General features: G+C 40.6%; 1 long non-coding RNA gene across 1 annotated transcript; it reads right to left on the reverse strand.

The window, feature by feature from the left end:
* Window positions 1–11,440: 11,440 nt before the first annotated feature.
* LOC308193577 lies at window positions 11,441–18,577 on the reverse strand. The gene is made up of 4 exons (XR_013949790.1): window positions 18,515–18,577; window positions 17,319–17,479; window positions 16,058–16,103; window positions 11,441–11,473 (listed from the first exon to the last, which is right to left on the reverse strand). It is a non-coding gene; the product is annotated as an uncharacterized lncRNA (long non-coding RNA).
* Window positions 18,578–19,685: the final 1,108 nt, after the last annotated feature.

The raw sequence follows: 19,685 nt of genomic DNA on the forward strand, positions 1-19,685 counted from the left end.
GGGGAGTGCAGGGAGGGGGACCTGAACTTTCCACCCCCGAGATGGTGGCTGCGCTCACACAGCCAGCGTCCAGCTCCTATCCTCTGCTACTGCCCCATCAATCTAAGGCTCAGTCACACTGGTGAAGACCTCCCTCATACGTGGTACTTCCTTATCAACATATTAAATAGCTCTGAGATTTACTCCATTATTTGATGCTTACAACATGTTTATGCCAGGGGTGAGCTTGGCCCAACAACTTAAATATTGGTTTATGTTCACATTCCTACAGTAACATGATTAGAAGGTCCATATCCATGTAAATAGCAGAATATTTCTGCTGCTTTCTGTCTTACTTTAGCCTCCTGCTTGAAATCCAATAGAATCCTTTGCATTATGTATTCCTTGTTGAGCTGTTTCTGTGTGGCTTGAGCTTGGCTGCAAATGGGATTCTTTTTCTTCTTGTTTTTCAAGTTAGCATCTTAAAGAAAAGAAAATAAATATGAAGTCAGAATTTCCTGCAGGACAGTGGGAAGGGGAGAGATCAGATCAGCTGTAAGTTGTTGGTGTTATTTTCCCAGGATGAGCTCTTTTTCTTTCCTTTTTTTTTTTTTTCATCATTTATTTATTTATTTATTCTCCACTTCTAAAATTGCCTCTAGACCTATGAACAAAACTGGAAGACCTTGTGTTTTTCAGAAACAGCACAATTTAAATTGTCAAAGACCACCTTTAGGCTGAATTTCCTGGGGCTCAGTAGCTTGGGTACAACACAGATGCTTTCATAGGAAAAAAAAAAAATGTCTGAAAGGGAAAGAACTAAGTTGTGCTCTTAACTTGCTCAGCCTGCCAGCGACAAGCTGCTGCTGTTCTGTCATTACTATAACCCTTTCCTCCCCCACCTCTGACTAGTCCCCGAACATTACAGGCTTCTAATAGCAGGGAGAACCTATTGCTGGGCGTGCACACTGCCACCACATTAGGATGCTTCCATCCATTAGGGTGGCTAAAAGGAACATGACTGATGGTAATGTGTCTCCTTAGAAATGTCTTTAACTTCATCCACAACAAATGTCTGCTCTCCATCTGAGCTAGTTAACCCAACATGTTTATGCTTAAGTATTCTTTCCGGGCACTATCTTGAAAGCTCTATTTGGGTATTCCCCTCTTGGAAAACTATTGCTGACATGCGAGACAAAGCTGACACAAACTATGACACAAGGTCAAAACAGGTAAAAACAGCTATCATCACAGCAAAGACAAGACGTTGGGGTGCCAGTGGAAGAGAAGCAGGAGGAATTTGTCAACACAGGTCCATTCTCATCCCTCCAACAGCTCCTTCACGTGGAGACTTGCTATATGCAGTATTCTGCTCCTCCAAAGTAGCTGTGACATGCTTCACTGTACACATGGCAGGAAAAGGTATAAATAGCGGTGGATGGGAACAGTGATTTTAAAGTGAAGAATGAGGATTCCACACCTCATTTGTCTGCAGACAGTACACACTATATACTCTAATGCTTATTAGTTTGCTCTCCTAAAGGGAACGTACAGATGAACCATCAAAGTGCAAGGTCAAAGTGAAACGAGGACTGTGCCTATCTGAAGGGAAGAGGACTGTTTCAGCACCCACCTCTGCAGCTGTGGTCCAGGCTTTTACCTCTTGTTCAGTCCTCAGTCTCTCTTGCAGGGGACCAGCCATGAAACCTGCAGGACTGAGATCTTCACTACAAAGGCTCCTTTGCTGATGCCGGTGGGCCACCTGCACCTTGATTCCCAATCCGTCAGGCAAGTTTAGCTGCCTCTCTGAAATCAGAGAGACATCTTCCCTAGAGGGACGACCTCTGCACACTTGAGGGCCCAGTGCATATGGCGTACTGCATCCCCTAGGAATACGTCCCCAGCTGAGGTTCTGAATATTTGGCTGGGATCCTGGAGTAACCTCAGTGAAGTCAATGGATTTTCCCCAGATTTACTCCAGTATAATGAATGAAGAATTTGGACCTCTGTGCCACATTGTGAGGATTTTGATTAATTTTAAATAAAGTTTCCACCTTAAATGAATTGCAAGTGTTATCTGTTTTTATATATAACTTCATGGTCTTTATTATTTAAAATGTCCAATTTGCTAGATGAAAACATAAATACTGACTGCAGCTGTAGAATTTAATAAAACCTCAGGTTTGAGCTAGCAAGTGAAAAAAAGTATATTATTGGAAACTTGTGGTCAAACTTGAAGCTTGAAGGAAATATTTTAGCACTATCACAATATTAAATTGCAATCATTATTTAATTTATCTTCTCTGAAATGACTTAAGGGAAGTGCACCAAAAGCCCTATTTACCTAAGCCAGGAAATAAGTCAGTGATCAGCTAGGTGGATGAAGTAATTGAAAGCTGACAAGGGACAATATAATGCCACTATTGTAGCAGCACTTAGAAGTATTGTTTGACTTTGACCTGCTTAGGAATAAGTGTTGCACAGTTTTCATTTCATCCAAAAAAAAAGAAAAAAAAAGAAAAAGAAAAAGTATACAGCAATAAAATGTGTTCCTTTTACTGAATTCTTGATATTTTTCTTTAAATTGAAAAATATCAGCTTTGGCACATCTGGAGGAATGGAATGTTCCCCACAATTACCAAGATTCTGAAAAAAAAAATAGATATATTAGAAATTAAGGTATTCACCAGTCAGTACTTCCAGCAAAAAGTCTGAACCCCTGGGCAACCTGCGCATTTCAATTGTCACTTTGAACTTTGGAACAAAGGGTAGACTGTAAAACCAGTTTATAAAAAGTATTATGAGATACCACAACTGGCATTTTTATGACCTTATTAAACTACATCCAAGTGTCATAAATTATATGTAATGAAAGTGAATAGGATCTCTGACTTGATTTTAATATTGGGAACATGCTTATTAGTTTAAGGTGTTTTTTTTTTTCTGAATATGAGGGGTATTTTTGTTGTTTTCTTACTTTAGCAGCTGATGTTATGTGGAAGTCATAAATGCCAGATTACATTAAATTCTTTTTGTTCATATAATAATATTGTTTGTAAATTATTTGGGAGTAATAAGCTGGCTTTCTCACTAAGTAAAGCTAAAGGTGTTAATTTAGACTCAAAACATTCCACATTCTTATGAAAAAAACATATCAACTGACCAAGTTTGGACATGAAAATGAAGTTATGGGTCAGGAAAAAAAATATATATATATATATATCTTTCCAGAATTATTGTTCAGAAAATCTTGTGATTTTTTCCCCTCAAAACCCTATCTCTGCAGGAGGAGGAAACTTGCAGATGTCTGTTCAGAGTAAACCCATTTTGGGATCTGTTACTGTTTTAGATGGACAGCTTATGCCCAAAAGCAGCATAAAAATGTGTCGATACTTCTCAGAAGCAGAGCACTCACCACAGGGGGCTATTATCTGTGCCGTTCTCTTGAGAACATCAGTCAGCCGTACTGCACGAGACCAAAGGTCCATCTGAGCCAGCAGCCTGCCTCTAATGCTACCCAAAAGGGAAAGTCTAGGGAAGAATATAGGACTCATGAGAACAGAGCATGCACGTATGAGACTTTGTCCTCTCAGTCCTGTCACCGTCCTCCAGTTGTGACATGGAGGAGTCACATTGGACTCTGTGAACTAGTGGCGATTTCCATGTCCCTATTACCACCCGGTGATGCTCTTTTCCTTGAGCTTGCCTGCTCCCCATGCACCAATGGAAACAGTTAGCACTAAACTCCTGTAATTTCTAGGGTTTTGCAGCTCACTTGGGTTAGGGACAATGCCCATTAGTTGCAGGGGCAGCTGTGCCAAACTTTTGACTCCTGTTACAAGAAAAGGAGTCTTGTTTGCCAGTGTACATCTATAGCCAGCCCGCCTGGTTTTCCTGAGCATGGGGCACAGCAGCTCGGATCTCCCCAGAGACCAGGCTCTGGGCTAGGAATGTGGGGATGCCAAGGATCCCTCCACGTGTCCTCAAGATGTTCGGTGTGGGCTCAGGATCTCTTCTGAGAGGTCCCAACTACTGGCAGACCCAGGCAGTGTAGCTGTGCAATCCAGCAGCTTGCTACCTGCAGCAACAGGGAAAACACCTTCTGCAGGTGACAGTACACCTCCTCCAGGATGAGCAGCAGGGATGTCAGTGCTTCATTCAGACAAAACTCCTGGAAAACAGAAATCTTCATCCAGTTGTCACAATACAAACAAAATTGTGAGTGATATTGAGGCATGCACAGTGGAAGTTTTGCTTGTAAGGGAGAACAGAAAGGTCTAGTGTTCCTTTTCTCCTAATCAAAATTTGTTTAAATAAAGAGTGGAGGAAACTCACTACAACATCAAAAATACGGTGTGGTAATTCCTCAGACCAGAGCATTTTTAGTGCTTTTCTTTTCTCAGAAAGCACAAAAAAAAAAAAAAGCCCTACACAGTATATTTTAAGTATCTGAAGTACTAAGAATTTAACTATAGTGGGTTGTGCACGAAGGGATTTAACTAGACTGGGTTGTGCACTACTGGGAACAATCATCCCCCCACAATTATTCATGATGTTACAGGGAGAATTGCCATTCTGCACTGGAGACTGAGATTTTGTGGAGCCCCAGAGTGACGTTTCCTCTCCCACTTCTTGCTGCTACATCTCAACTTCTCCATTCTCCCCACCAGCATATCATGGGCCTGAACAGCACAGGGTGCTCCTGCAAAGATAACTCCACCAGGGAAGAAGCTTTATTCTACCCTCCCAGGACAGACACTGGCTAAATGCCACGATATAGACCATAACTGCCTGTAGATAGTAAACGTGAATTTTATTACCTAATAGGTTTCTTAAAAATACCAAAGAGAAAGCCAAAGCTTATTCTAGGCTTTGGGAAGGAAATGAAGTTGCCAACACTGATGTCATCAATGAGATTTTGGAGAATTTCACACATAGACCTGCTTCAGGACTGCCAGGCTAAAGGGGAGAAACGAGGAGAAAAGCACCTCCCCTCCTTAAAAAAAAATAAAAAAATAAAAAATTTAAAGTTGAGGAGAAATAATAAGACATCAGAATGCCAGGAATAACAGACTTTAAAAATCTGGGCAAACGGAGAGAAAAAAATAAAAAAGATGTATTTTTAACCAAAATGGGAGACATAAACAAACACAAGCAATTTGTGGTGAGTGAAGTAGTCTCAGTGAATGCATAACTACTCTTTTTATTATCATCGCACAATTTGTCTCCACTGCACAGTTTGCCTAGCAAAAGACTGTACCTTCACCAGCGCATCTCCTAAATGCCTGAGAAAGGAAGGGAATGGGCTCTGGAGGAGCAGAGCAACAGGAGGAGCACCTGTTAAAATAGATAGCAATTTGTTACAGATACCATTAACCTGCAGCTGTGCATAGGACCTCCCTGTACTGAAAGCAAGAAATGTTAAAAAGCCCTTGGAAGGACAGGATACCTGCTGCACAAATGGCAGAAAAGCAGCAGCCCATTTCGGCTTTTAAAATGATGTGTGTGGTGTGGCAGCTTCAAACAAAAGATCATTTGCTGAAGTGAGAATGCAGACAAAATCTCTGCAGAGGCTTTTAAGGAGCCTGCTGGCCTGGACCGTGGGGAGAAGCTAGTGAAACTCAGAAGATAAGATTTTAAAACAAAACAACAACAACAAAAACAATAGACGTGTAACAGTGGAATACTTCTCACTGGAAGTTAGCTATCTATGGTTAAGCTACCAGCAAGAAGAACTGTTTTGGGCTCTCCCTTTCATCAACAGTAGACTCCAGAGGACAATTCTTTCTTTATTTTAGCTACTTGTCCTAAGAGGGAACAATTCCCTTTCTGTCCAGTGGATCTTTCCCCATTAATTTGGTTTTAAATGAGATGGTGAGTTTCTGACTCCCACGCTGACTCTGCACTGAGACACCATTTGCTGCAGAAGATTGTTGTGGCTATACGCTGCCCATTCCGTGCAACCTAGGAAGCAGAAAAGATGGCTGGGCAAACATTACAAAATAAATTAAAATGGAAATAACCTTCTATCGTCAGTTCAGAGACAGGGAAATAACCCTCTGTCATCAGTTCACAGACAGCAATGATACAAAAAGAAACGGTAGAGAGTAAGCCAAAATGTTGTTTATTAACATGAAAATTTCTGAAGGGATGCAGGTTACTCAGAGAACTCAAACAGAACATGTGCTTTTGGCTGCCTCTCCACTGAGAGCATCCCTGCTCGCGGAGAGGTGATTGCAGTGCATCGCAGCGCAGCAGCAGCCCAGGGGGCTCACTCACACCCAGCGTTCAACGTTGCAGTCAGCTCTGCAATTTTCTAGTTACATATGGTCACAGACACTGTGGTATTTTGAAAAATGCATAGTGAGAGTGGGAAAGATGCTGCTAAATAGGGAAGAAAATGTTTATTATAGGAAGTATATTAAAGTAATGATTTAGTCTTGTATAATTTTACTTTGATATTACAAAATTTCCTGAAATAAAAAGTTACCATTTTTAATGTCTGGAGAAAAACCAACTCAGTTTCTTGAAAATGTTTCACTGTTGGAACAAAGGTGGTGATGCTGCTACAGCTGGTCAAATTTCAAAATTAAATAGAAGTATTTCTGTACTTTTCCTTAATGCACACGATTTTTATCTATGGTGTTGTATTTTTTTTTACATTTAGCTACTGGCCTAGAAATACAATTTCTGCTCTTTGAGGTAGTAATACGATCAAGTTTAATAATAACACAAAACTTCTAATAATTAACGTGTTTCTTTTATTTGTTTGAAGGTCAATATGTGTATGTATAGTCACGCAACTAATGTCACACATACAAATGTCACTTGGTGCTTTGAGTTTTGAGACAAAATTACCAACAAACAGTAATGTTTATAGTGCAGTATATAATCCCCTTCCTTTTGCAGAGCATATACATGCCCTTTGCTGTCAGGATAACCCTTGATGTTGAAAGGAGATGCAAAGACTGTCTATGGATCTTTAGTAAACTCAATTCGTGTGTGTTTTTTTCCCAATGGATCAGTAAAACTGAATTGTTATTCTTCTTTTGAAATATCTGTGTTGGAGGGTTTCCACCTTTCTTCATAAATGTGTAGACAGGTCTGATGGTCAGGGTTATATAGTGCATCCATCTGTAGCTCCAGGTGGCTGGAGCTGGTCTCTGGGCACTGATAACATAAGGTGTGGTCTGCAGAGGAGGGATTTTATTAGTTACATCTTTAGCTACTTGAGGAAGGAGAGCATATAATTTAAGACACTTTGATGCCTTAAAAACATGTGAAGTATGTTTAAGGCATCAAAGAGACTGAAATAGAGGAAAACAGCATGAAACTTCAAGTTTTGAATAAAGCAGGACTTCTAAATGAGTTTAAAAAAACTTGAGAAAGGTTAAAAGAGAATGAAAGGAGAGAACGGAGAAACAACAAGGCCTACTATAACAAGTGCTAATGCTTTCTGATCTGCATGATATAAAAAGCACTGAAGAAGCTGAGCAGAAAGAGAAAGAAGAAATGCACAAAATAATTGACTATGCAAACATCTGTCTCTCCTGTAAGTTATCCTTTTGTTCCACATTATTCTGGGATGGTGAAGTCCCAGCCTGTGATCAAGGCCCAGTAGCACCACAGAAATATGTATGAAAAGAAGTGGTTGTTCACAAGAGATGTACTCTGACATATTATCTATTTATTACCAGCTGACAGTGTGTTCAGCTCTTAGGACCTAATCCTGTAGCCATGCCACCGATGGAAATGTTGGCATTGCCTTCATCTGGCTCCAAGTCAGGAAGACCTGGTTTCAGGTTGGTGCTGAGGCAGGGCGAGCTACCCCAGGCTGGCTGGTGTGTTGTGGTTTAGCCCCAGCAGGCAGCTCAGCACCACCCAGCTGCTCGCTCATTCTGCCCGGGTGGGATGGGGCAGAGAATCAGAAAGTAAAAGTATGAGAATTTGTGGGTTGGAATAAGAACATTTTACTAAAGCAAAAACTGCATGTGCAAGCAAAGCAAAACAAGGAATTCATTTGCTACTTCCCATATGCAGGCAGCAGTTCAGCCACTGACAGGAGAGCAGAGCTCATCATGCACGCTAACTCCTTGGGAAGACAAACACCATCACTCTGAACGTCCCCCCCTTCCTCCTTCTTTACCCCCGCTTTTGTTGCTGAGCACAACGCCACATGATGTGGGCCATCCCTTTGGCCAGCCTGGGCCAGCTGCCCTGGCTGTGTCCCCTCCCAGCTCCTGGTGCACCCCCAGCCTCCTCTCTGGCAGGGCAGCACGAGGAGCAGGAAAGGCCTTGGCTCTGTGCAAGCACTGCTCTGCAACATCAGTGTGTTATCACAACTGCTTTCATCACAAATCGAAAACAGTATCATACAAGCCCCTGCAAAGAAAAATAACTCCTGGGTCATTGCTTGCATGGAGGAGCAGGTGTTTGGGAGTTTCAGCACCTGCCCTCTGTAACTCCCAGCTAAGGTGAGCTATCTGGGAATGGCCAGGATAAAAAAGTAAAACTCTGCAGATAGGAGCAAGTCTGCTGGGGACAACTACAGACAGAGTAAGGGGTATGAGTAAGTATGCATGCATAGAAATTTCAAGTCATACATTAGACTTCTTATTCCAATTTAGGAAAGAAGCCATCAGAAACACTACAATTCACAAAGTTTGCATTTTAATATAAAAATGTTGTTGGTTTTATATACCACTGTATGTTTTGATGCCAAAGCTGGGGTCTTGTCAAAGATGTGGGAGCTCATCTCAGTTCTTTCTGGTTCCTTTTTATTGTGTGGACTTCCCTAACACACAGACCTGGAGGGAAGAGCCCCACCTTCATGGTTTGTCTAGAAGACTTCTTTGAAAATGCAAAAAAAAAAAAAAAATACAACACTGGAAGACTTTCCATGACTGTTCAGGCTGGGGATAGTTCTGCATAGCACTGAGCAGCTACAGTTCAGTGCAGAAATTAATATCAAGTGTCAGCTTAGCACTGTCTTCATATAAAGAGTGGGTTGGAGGACATTGACTTTTGTCTACACCTGCATAGAAAGCACTCCCAGAATGGTAGTGGCACACTCCCAACATCTGCTCCTTCCATTGAACTTAGCTGTAAATTGAAATTCCATTGCAATGTTTTTAGACTCAGTTGAAGTAAGGAGACTGTCAGAAATCCTCTTTAAACTCACCCTTATCCAAACAGGAAGCTGACCCCTAACCCCCGGACGTAACAGTACACCAGTGGAAATTTCATTATCCCCGTTTCAGCTGTACTAAGTGAAAATTAATTGTGTAATTATCTGGATGAGCGCATGTGTAAAATTTTACAATGTGCCAGTTAGATTAAGTAACGTGTTAGTGGCATGGTTTAGTGCAGAGTCAAGGCTGTCTTATAAAAACGGCATACGAAGTCCGACAAGATTTGAAAGAAAAGAACATATGTCTGAACAAACGTTAACATGAGAAAGTAATGTAATACTTAATACTATAACCTGACTAAGATTTTAGCCTTCTGTGATGGAAGTTCATCTGGAATAGGAAAGATCTTTTGTCTGTGACCTTAAAACCACAAAATTTGATTGTCAAAATATTTTGAGGTTTTTATATATGTGTATATATATGTATATTAAGTATTAAGGAGGTAACTGATTGCTTTCTGACAAGATTTTTTTTCTACTTTGTACTGTATCCGCTTGACACCTCTTTCGTTTGTACAGTGAAACAATTCATGTTTTTGAAGTTTAAAAAAATAAAGAAGCAAAACCAGATCAGACTGTAACTCAGCACATGAGAAATGCAAGATATTGAACTCGGCCCCCTCATAAGAATTGAGGGACATATCTTATGGGGCCCAGGGAAATCAAAATATAGCTATTTAGAAGAAATTATTTCCATTTCAAAGCCACGGACATGTTTGTATAACAAGATGGCTGGGCAAAAGATGCTGCTTGGAAGAAGTCTAGTTCTTTGAAAAGTAATATTATCTTTAAAGAGTTTGGTAAGTAATATATTAAGGTCTATCAATCTTACTGTCAAAGATTTTTGTGTAGAGTCCCTTCAGCAGTACAAACCTAATATACTATTAACATTTCTTAAAAACAGAGGAATGAAAATAACTTTTAATGAGATGTCAGTGAAATCAATAGAACAGAATATGTGCAGGAAGGCTCAGTATTACAGTGAGAAGTCCCACTGCAGCACTCTGCTACTAAATCTGGATGGAGACAGGAGATGATCCAGACATTTCTGTGTACAAATGAGGGGTATGCAAAATAATAAAATCTGAAGGAGTTAGTGCCTGACATGGATTTTAGATATGTTATTACAAGGGCAAAAGTTGGGATTTCCATTTCATGTGCAATTTAGCTACCAAAAGGCTTGTGAAAACAGAGAGAGAGTTTTTAGTATTACAGTTTAGTTTTATCTGTAAATAATCCACCAGATATATGAAGAAAAGAGACTATACAAAAGGTGGAAAAACAAAATCCAAGAAAAAAAATCAGAAAAAAAAAAGTGCATGACTCACATACATGCCTTCCTATTCCCTTCCCAAGATGTTGGTCTCGCATGCCTTTGCGAAAGTCCAGACGTCAAGTCAGTGTATTACTATGTTAACAGACATGGATGTTTGAAATGGGAAGAAACCTAACGACGTAGAACCAGCACTGAGAAAGACTGGTTTGTGTCCCAGAGATTTCATCTGCCTCACCATGCCGTCGCAGGAGCCACGTGGGGAAGGCTCTGGCGTGTCATAGGGAACAGAGTGTTTCTCTTCTGAGCTCGCCATACATCATTTGTTCTGGTTGGGGCTGGGACACAAGGTAAGTGACCACACAGGAGCAAAGCGTAGCAGCAGGAGAACGTTTAAGTCAACAAAAAGTGTGTTTTTGTAAAAGAAACTGACCTGCAAGCCTTTTTGGCTGTATTAAGTTGAAAGCCTCCGTCTGGAGCCCGTGAGTGGGACTGTCGGAAACCCTCCTCACTGAGCTAACTCCGGGCCTGATGGGGACAATGGCAAATTGATTTTCCTTGGAAGGGAATTAAGGACAACCATGACTATTTCTGTTAACCTCATGCCAATTACTTCTGTGCATTTCTCAGTGGATAGGAACAGACACAGAAGAGACTCTTGCTCCTCAGCATTTCACCCACACCACACTCCAAAACAAAAATAAAACAAAAACAGCAAACAAAGCAAACAAACAAACAGAAACCATCACCTCACTCACCCAGCCCACACACTGCTCCCTGCAGCCAGCTGTCCTCAGCGTTCACCTCCAAAAATACAGGAGATTTGTCTGTGAAGATCTCAATAAAGAACTGATAATTAGGAGAAGGGTACACAGAGATCCAGAAGCTTGCCAAGTAAGAAGACATTTCTCTAGCTAAATACAGTTTTTGCCCAGATTAAGCAATAATGGAACAAACGCTCACTTACCCCAGTAATTGCTGACATGAGATAGTACTTAGAACAATATAACCTTTGTTTTAATGCAGTTTAGCTGAAGAAAAAAAAACAAAAGAAAAGAGGTATTTTCATGTTGGTGACCCATACAATTTCTAAAAGTTATATCCCAGCTCACAGTAACCCACAACCAAGCTTCAAACTCTTTAAGTTCAGTATCTCATCTTTTCTCCCAAGCCACCTCTGAAACACATGCCCTACTTTAATAGTGTTTTTTGTTGTTGTTGTTTTTTGTTTATTTTTTTCTGAACCTACACAAAGAGCAAGCGTTGGTAAGCCTGGGAGCCAGTTTCTCCAAGACTACTTTATATCCCCTCAGCAATACAACGCCACCTTAAAATGGCCTGAGCCAGCGAGCAGTGATGCATCCTGCCTCCATCACCCTTCTGATATAAATACTTCTGCTGCTTCCTACACTTGCTGCCCTTGCTCCTTGTGGATCCTAGTGTCAAGGTGGAAAAGAGCATCTTCTGCGGCTGGCAGAGCAGTAAAAGGCATGAGAAATAGCTCCCTGCTGCCTTTTATTCCCACAGCAAATGCCATAAATGCTCCTGTGATGCTGAGGCAAACCTGGCTGCAATCAGGTGTGTCTGGCTCTCTCTGTCCCATTTAAGCCTGGTTTGGCTAAAAAGGAGAAAAAAAAAAAAAAAAAAAAACAAGAAAAAAAACTTTTGGAGTGAGTTGCTCTTGAAATTCACATCGGGTTAAAATGCTGGGCTTGGATTTGCTATTTGGGAGTTTTGGGATTTTGTGTTTTGAAGATGTGTGGTTCCTCATCAAGTGCTCATGATATCACCTCATGATACCTAACGGTGAGCCATGGCATAACATTTTCAACACCAAACCTTGCACACGACTCCAGCAAACGTACAATGAATAAAACTAGTGAAGTGGAAAAGAATTATCTACGCTCTTCACAGAAAGAGAAGCCTATAAAGAAAGGCCAGGAACAGGAAGCAGCAGAGGGCAAGATATTCCTCTGTGAAAAAAAAAAAAAAAAAAAAAAAAAGTAAAATAATACTGTCACTAAGTTAAAAATAAACTACAGAATATCAGATCTTAGAAAACATAACATATTTTCCTGAAGAACAGAAATCTAAGACAGCAAAGGGAATTCTTTTCTTTACTGTCCCACTTTTATCCTAGAGATCTGAGGAAGTCAAATGAAAATTTCCTGGCATCCTGGGGCAATAAAATAATCTCAGTCTTCTTGTGAAACCACATTAGTGTGGAGATTGAACAGAAGTTCTTTGAGAACTGTAAGTGCTATGTAAGCATCATTTTTCCCAGGAAACTAAGACTTTGTTTATTTACACAAAGCTATGCCATTAATGTAATAAGAAATAAACTGCTAGAACAGACGCAGACCTGAACACCTATCATGTAAGAACACCCCAGTGCTCAGATCTGTGATGAAGCCAATTGTCCCCGTAGAAAGGACCAGGTCTGCTGAGGACAGTGACTCAGCCCACGGCAGACTCTTCCCTCCGTCCAGCATCCACACACCAGTGAATCAGGGGGACTTAAGCAAGTCCAGAGCACACTTGGCTGAACTGGGGCCTGTTGGCTTTCACTAGTGCTTTTCTGCTGCTCAGAAAGAAACCAAAGAAGGCAAAAATAAGAAAGTAGGCTGGTACAAGTCTCTCATCTCTATTGATGATGTATTTATCTTCAGATGATTGTTTAAGGTCCTGTTCCACACATTAAAGTGCAGCAGGACTCAATCTGCTCTACAAATGCTGGTCACTCAACACCTTTCACTCTCCCTGCTGGTTTTAAGCTGAGGCTGAGTGCAGAAGAGAAAAAGCCAAGGAGCAGTAGCAGTGAAACAAGACTGCAGAGTGGTATCGATCACCTCAGCTGAAGAGATCCATTAAGCTAAATAAGCTGGAGCATGCCAGTATCTGCAGCCAGAGCTGCAGATGGAGCAGTATAGCTGGTGTTTTAGGCCTTTGGTTCCCCCACATAGACAACGAGATCTGCCAAGGCAGGGCAGTCTCACCATGGCTCTCTAGGACCACCATGTTTCTGATTCCTGAGAAAAAGAGTCATAGAACGGCCTGGGTTGGAAGGTACCTCAAAGATCATCTAGTTCCAACCCCCCTGCCATAGGCACGGATGCCAAAAAAGACACCAAAAGAACTTTTCTGTCAAAAGCTGAGCTTTCAAGTCCTCTGCAATTACCTCCATGTTGCAGTTTCATATACAAGGTGCTTCCTGTAGGTGTATAGGGTATGGATTCAAATTTAAGTATGTATGTATATATACATATATATATATATATTTATATAAATGAGGCAAGAGCACTTTAAAATTTCCCATATTTTTCAAACTGGAGACAGTTATTCCTGACTCCTCAAACAGAAGCCGTTACAGACACCAGAGCTGCAAGCTCAGCTTGAGCCTGCAGCTTCAACAGATATTACTGGCTAATGCAGCCAAGGTTCTCCCCTACTCCTCTGTGACCCTTAAATACATTATAATTAATAACTCTGAATTTGCACATGAGAAAATAAAACATCTGAAACAGTCCTCTAATCAATCATATACTTGCTGCTACTAAAATATAAGGAAATGGGTGCAAATACATTTTAAAGAAAACTCTGTTTTTGCATCACTCAAGCATGTTCTCATTTGTCATGGAAACTTATATCCAGGGACTTATAAGTTGAGAGAGAATAAACACTGTATAACAACATTCATTCATCTAGGCAATGTATGTAACATTAATAGCATACAAACTGTATGCAGTGTAACAGAAGCCACTGCACAACAGAGTTGTGAATATAAAGCTGCTGTTAACCTTAAGCACTTGGTACATCACAACTGCTCTAGCCATTATCTTTTTTTTGTTGTTGTTCTTTTTCTTATACATTTCAATTTTCTTATATAGTGTCTCTCACAGTAATAATAACTGAAGACACTGACCAGTTTGGAAGACGGCAGGTGGTAGATGAGAAGGCTTGAAAAGAAATCTGATTGCATGTAGACACTCCTAAGAAAAAGGGTGTCAAGGGGCAGTGGATGCTTAAGAGAAGCTCTGCTCACAGAAGAGCAGAATTTAATAAATCAGAGAGAAGCTTGACTTATGTCTATAGTGCGATAGCATAGTCCAGAGAGATTACTATGTTCCTTTGATATCTTCAGCATTTATTCCAATAAGTGAATGGCACAAAACATTTTTTTCAGTTTGACCACTGATCAAAGTCTGTTCAATTATAATATTCAGTCTTTTTTATTTTATTTTTTTGTTGTTTTTGGTTTTTTTTGTGTGTGTCAAAAGACCCCTGTCCCTATTGATTCCTTCCCTTCCTTGTGATTTCTTTACACGCCCATTCAAACTACTCTCTTCCAGGGAAAGCAGAAACAGATACCATTCATGCCAAGCTCAGCAGCACAACCCTGTTTGTCCACTTTCTGCACAGTTTCTGGAAAAAGCTCGCCTTTCACTGCTCAGTCTCTCTTTAGATGTCTTACACACATGCATCAGTCAGGCTGGCCCTGGCTGGTCAGGGCTTCCTACAGAGAGCCTTCCTTCCTCCTGCACCTGCCTGCCTCTCCTCTGCTGACATCCCTCTCCTCCACCAGCCCCAGCAGAGGACATCTGGTTCACTGAACATACCACTCTTTTGCCTCTCTTGGAAATAATCCTGTGTCTCCCCTCAGCTGACCTTGGATCTGACGGAAGCAAGTTGATTTTATTCTTAAATATAGACTGTTTCATTTTATAAAATGTATTTTAAAGTTTCTGTTGGTTAGAATTAATGGCAAGTAATGGTCTAGTCATACACACCGTAACATTTCTTGCCATTTCCTACAGGTGTCAAGACTGGCACAGCTAATTATTAAAGTATTTTGCAAGACTTATTGACCAGCTATATTAATTGAAGAGGCTTTAATAGTTAATTTAAAATAACTTTGTTTACTTTCTGAATGATACAAGTCTTTGATTCCTGTGTGGTTTTCTTCATCTCGGTGAGTGACTAATTTGTAAATGTTATCACCATCATTTTGCTCATGGGTTCCTGAGGTAGTGGAGCATCAGATTCAGCCAGACACTGGAGAGCCCATCTCTGGAAGAAGACTTCACAGAGCAAGGATAGGAAAAATGGCTTCATAAAAGAGCTGGAGACAACCACAACACACTGAGGACCCCAAAAGAGTAACTGTATTTGAAATCTTCACTATATCCTGGATGAACATGCCTAAGATTTAAGGTTTGAAACTTTTGGCTGGATTTAGGAGTGTAATTCACTCCTGTGATGCTCTTTCTGACCCATTATCCAAATAGCATTGATCATGTTCTGCATGCTACCCTAGTGGTCAGGGCACTCTGCCAGGCAAAGAGAGACTGGGCCCCCAGCCCTTCCTCTGCCAGAAGGAGCTCAAACTCAACACTCTCACTTTGAGTCACTGCAATCGGCTCAAACAGAGCTCATTAGTCTGCAGCCCTCAGCACGGGGCTCACTGCTCAGGTCCACTGCCCTGAGATCAAGCACAGCTTGCCCAATGTAGTTTGTTGACAAGGGACCCTTTTTTGTGTTTAAGTTCTCTGCTAAATTGGGTTCATGAAGGAAAAGAGACCAAAGGCCACCTTGTGACTCTCTAAGAAGCATTATACCTGAGATGTCAGCCCTGTGTGGCTGCAGAGGCAAAACGCATCTCCCCTGCAATGAAAAGGAAGATCCAAAATAATTATGAAACACAACATATCAATAATATTTGGCTAAGTTCAATCTAAAACACTGCTCTGTCATCCCTGTTAGGCTGATTGGAGTTGGTGACTCAGCCATGAAGAGAGAACACATTTCAGTGAACATGTGGCCCAAACCAGAAACCTCCCCAAGAATAAGGGTGCAGGCCAAGAGTCGGCAGGAAGCTGTGGGCTGGCTAAAGCCCTATCATGCTAATAATGCAAAGCATGTTTTTTCTTAGTTCGAGTGTAACTTCAGAGTTACAGCAGTTTACTGTTCTGCGGTACAATATTTTTCCCCTTAGTCTCACAGTCAGATTAATTCCTGAAATGCAGCGCAATGAAACTTTTGATTTAAGAGATTTGCTGAGGAAATCTAGATTGAAACTCAAGGTTTAGTCAGTACATAAATCAAAGGTGGGATCACTTCAAAGATTCCTTCATCTACTTGGCACAGACTTGGTTCATTTAAAACCTCCTTTCTCATAATTGTACTCTTATTAAGATTTGAACATTTATAAAATGAGGAATGAGGTCTTACAGAGTAGGCTGTAATCACTTCCTCTGAAAATAAAACTCCATAGAGAAACAGTGAACACAGCAGAGGACAGGTCATCTCCTGGCTATGGATGGCTACTGATTTTATGGGGTCCTGTCTTAGAAGTAACACTCTGCAGTAAACTTGCTTCCTGGCTCTGCCATAGATTTCCTGTGTGAGACCAATTCAGTTAATCTCTTAGGGCAAAAGTCATCCCATCACACTTCAAGAACTTAGCTGAAGTGCAGAGATTAGGATCCCCTTTGCCTTACATTGTCTTTTTCACTTAAGATCTGAATGTAGCAAACCCTACTTGTTTTGGTTGTCTATAAAGGGATTTTTTAACTGACTAACTTTAAAGAATTATCCTTAATTTTTAAGGGTTATAAGTATGGGGTTTCAGAGGTTATACTATCCATTTGTAAAACAGGAATTTTCTTGTTTCTCTCCTTCCGTCCTCTGCCTATCTTTTCAATTTAAGCCTTAGTCTTTCAAAAGAAACCTATCCGTGCTGTATTTTATAAGTTATTGGCATCCTCTTCATATAAAGCTCACTGTATCTACACATGCTAAGTTGCAAGCTTCTTGGAGACAAACTTTCCAATTGCCCATACTTATCAGGAGAAATACAGGGTATCAACGGCTACATACCTTAAATACCACTTGTGTGTTTCCTCAGCCTGGCAGGAGCCTTCCCATCCCTGCAGCTGGTAGCTAGTGCCTTTGTGGCCAGCAGCAGATCTATGATGATGCTTGACCACACGTGGCTTCTCCAACGTGGCTTAGCGTCCTCAGCAAGGCAGCTGTGGCACCTGGATGGGGGGAAAGAAGGGAATGAGGACAAGCAACATCAGAGGTTAAGGCTGAAAAGCAAAAGGGTAAAACAAGAGAATGGATATTACTTGACAATTATCCAGATCAAATATTTGCTATGAATTTCACATAGAGATCCAGGCTGTGTAATAGACCCACACAGAGAACTATGGTTAACATTCAGGCAGACTGAAATATCCACAGGCAGGTTTCATAGAGGTAAATAAGTCATTATGCTAACTTACAGTCACAACAACAACAACAAACTTTCCGTTATTTGATCAAGCCTTTCATCTACACTAGTACCATAAGGTAGGATAAGCAGCCAGTAATTTGTGACTGGTAACAGAAGCAACCTGGGATTTGCTGACTGGGGGCTGGTCCTCACTTAAGCCAGAATCTTGCTTACAGAATTTAGATAATTTCAAGTCAATATTATTTACAACAAATAATTGGCAAACTGAAGGGGAATTTTAATATAATGACCAGAAAATCCTAGAGAATCTTAAACCTTGCTTCCAGGGGGTACTTAAAATAAAACCAAAAGCAAAACAAGCAACAACAAAAGAACAACCCACAAAACAATGGTATTCCATATGTGTATGCTCAAAGGGGTCTTTAAATAAATGGTTTCTGATCAACATTTGACTGAATAAAGTGCTATACACTATATGAAACTTGTGTAAATAAATTAAGATGAAAGTCCTTTGAAATAAAATGAATCATTTTTAAAAGGATTTGATATACAGAAGCAACACAACACTCACATAATTATTTTTTCATACCTAATTTTAAAAGAAAAGCACATACACATGGCAAATACAGCAAGATCTGCTTAAGAGCTCAGTTATATAAAGTTTTGATGCAGTGATGCAGTCCCTCTGTCCATTCCTAGTTGGGTTTGTGTGGCAGGACTGAAGCCATTTACTGTGCTATTATTTTTGCTTAAGTCACAGTTTGAGTAGCTGCTGTGATTTACCATCTCCTAAAGATTTTATCCTTATCCTCACTAGCCACAAGACAGCATCACTTACCCAATTGCATGCAATAATCTCGCCACAGGGTAGTAGGTAAACCCTGTAGATCTTGTTACGGACTCACTATAGCTGACTCCTATAAACCGGGAGATGAGAACAGCTTTAGCCCCTTCACAGATGACGGATGCAGATTAGCAGATCTAAACAATTAGTTAGGGTGAGGGAATGAGCCCTTAGACAATTAGAGCAGTTAAGCATCCTGCTGACAGCTGTGGTGACAGCAGACAGTAAAACTACACTTGATGAAATGAGAAAACTCTCTGCCTTTTTGATTTACAGGCAAGTTTACTTATAGGCTTTAAGGTGTTTAACTACAGTGGTCACAAACCAGGCACTAATATCCTTCTATCTCTAATGAACAATGGGGAAACGGCAGGCGCAAGCTGACATAATACAATTCTGGCCGTGTTTCTCAGCTGCGGTTATTTGAAAGAGCGATGCAAACTTGTCGGGCAAAAGGAGGCAATCTGAATTCTTGAGCTGTTAGTGGTGTGAGGAAAAGATGGATTAATGCTATAAGGGACGTGAAGATCAGAGATGTTTTGTGCCCCCCCCCCCCCCCCCCATATTTTTGCATTAAAACCTGCCATTTAACAAGCTTTTGTTTCAAGTCATACAGCAGCTGTTTGGTAAATGTGTTTTTTTGTAACTGTTCGGAACAAATGATCCCTTGTTTTTAACCCTTTGATTTGGAGAGTTTGTATATCCAGGTGTGCACTACTCCTTTTCCAGTCCCATTGTGCTACTATTACCCAGGAGAGAGATTTCAAATATTTGTGGTCAGTTCAATGGAATTTGCTTTAAATGCCAACAAAAATTAATTTGTACAAATTCTAGTAGATTTTGTGTATGGGTTTTGTGTTAGAGTTGTTTTCTGGAGCCGGGGGAGGGAGGGGATGTTTTAAATGACCTTACCAAGCTGAGAGGCAGATGTGAGTTTTCTTTGATCCAGAAAAGGATGCATTGTCAAATGCTTCAGAGTCTTCAGACAACGCTTGTCCATGAGATCAAGGAGAAAACTGTATGTTGCTATACACTTTTTCTCACTTAGATGTTAGAATTACCGGATATTAAAAACTAAACTTAAAGGTACTGTGTCATTTCACAGAGCATCTGGAAAAGGAACTATAAAGCAGGTAATTACTATCAATTGTTAAGGTGTGACAAC

The sequence above is a fragment of the Anser brachyrhynchus genome (assembly GCF_964034855.1).
Source record: "Anser brachyrhynchus genome assembly, chromosome: 3".
NCBI classification, from domain to species: Eukaryota; Metazoa; Chordata; class Aves; order Anseriformes; family Anatidae; genus Anser; species Anser brachyrhynchus.